Consider the following 586-nt stretch of genomic DNA (forward strand, 5'->3'; position numbering starts at 1 on the left):
AAACCCTAACCTCACCGACCTGAGGAGCTGGCAGGAATCTATGCCGAAACTTCGTCTAATCCGTCCCAGCGGACGAACTTGAGGAGGACCGAAATCCGGAAGACTGACTCGGAGAGGAAGTGCCGCCATCCGTCCAAACGCGTCCCTGTGAGGACTAAACCGCTACCTATCTACTAGCCGGATTCGAGGCACCAGAAATCCCCTTCCCGCCACCGCCGCCAGAGCGGCAGGCGGAGTGGAGGCGAATCCATAAACTCGCCGGTGAAGATTGAGGGGAGGAAGGCTTTCCTTAGTCGACTTGCGAACGAAGTTTATAGGAAAACACCGGTGACGTTATTATGCCGTAAGCAAACAACATCTACAGTATATAGGAAACATTTATCTCTAAGAAAGAAGGGGGGGAATTGCTTCCATGCACAGAGCACAGCGTTAGTTTGGGTTTGGCTTGCGTCTCCCCGTCACACTCGCACACGGTGAAGGAAAGAAACAAGCACCACCAGCACCACAGAGGCGCACAGCGGAATCCACCCCCACTAGTACGTGCCGTTGAGTGCTCCCCTCTCCCCACCACCATCATCTTCTTCCG

This window comes from Triticum dicoccoides, chromosome 6B (assembly GCF_002162155.2).
Source record: "Triticum dicoccoides isolate Atlit2015 ecotype Zavitan chromosome 6B, WEW_v2.0, whole genome shotgun sequence".
NCBI lineage: Eukaryota > Viridiplantae > Streptophyta > Magnoliopsida > Poales > Poaceae > Triticum > Triticum dicoccoides.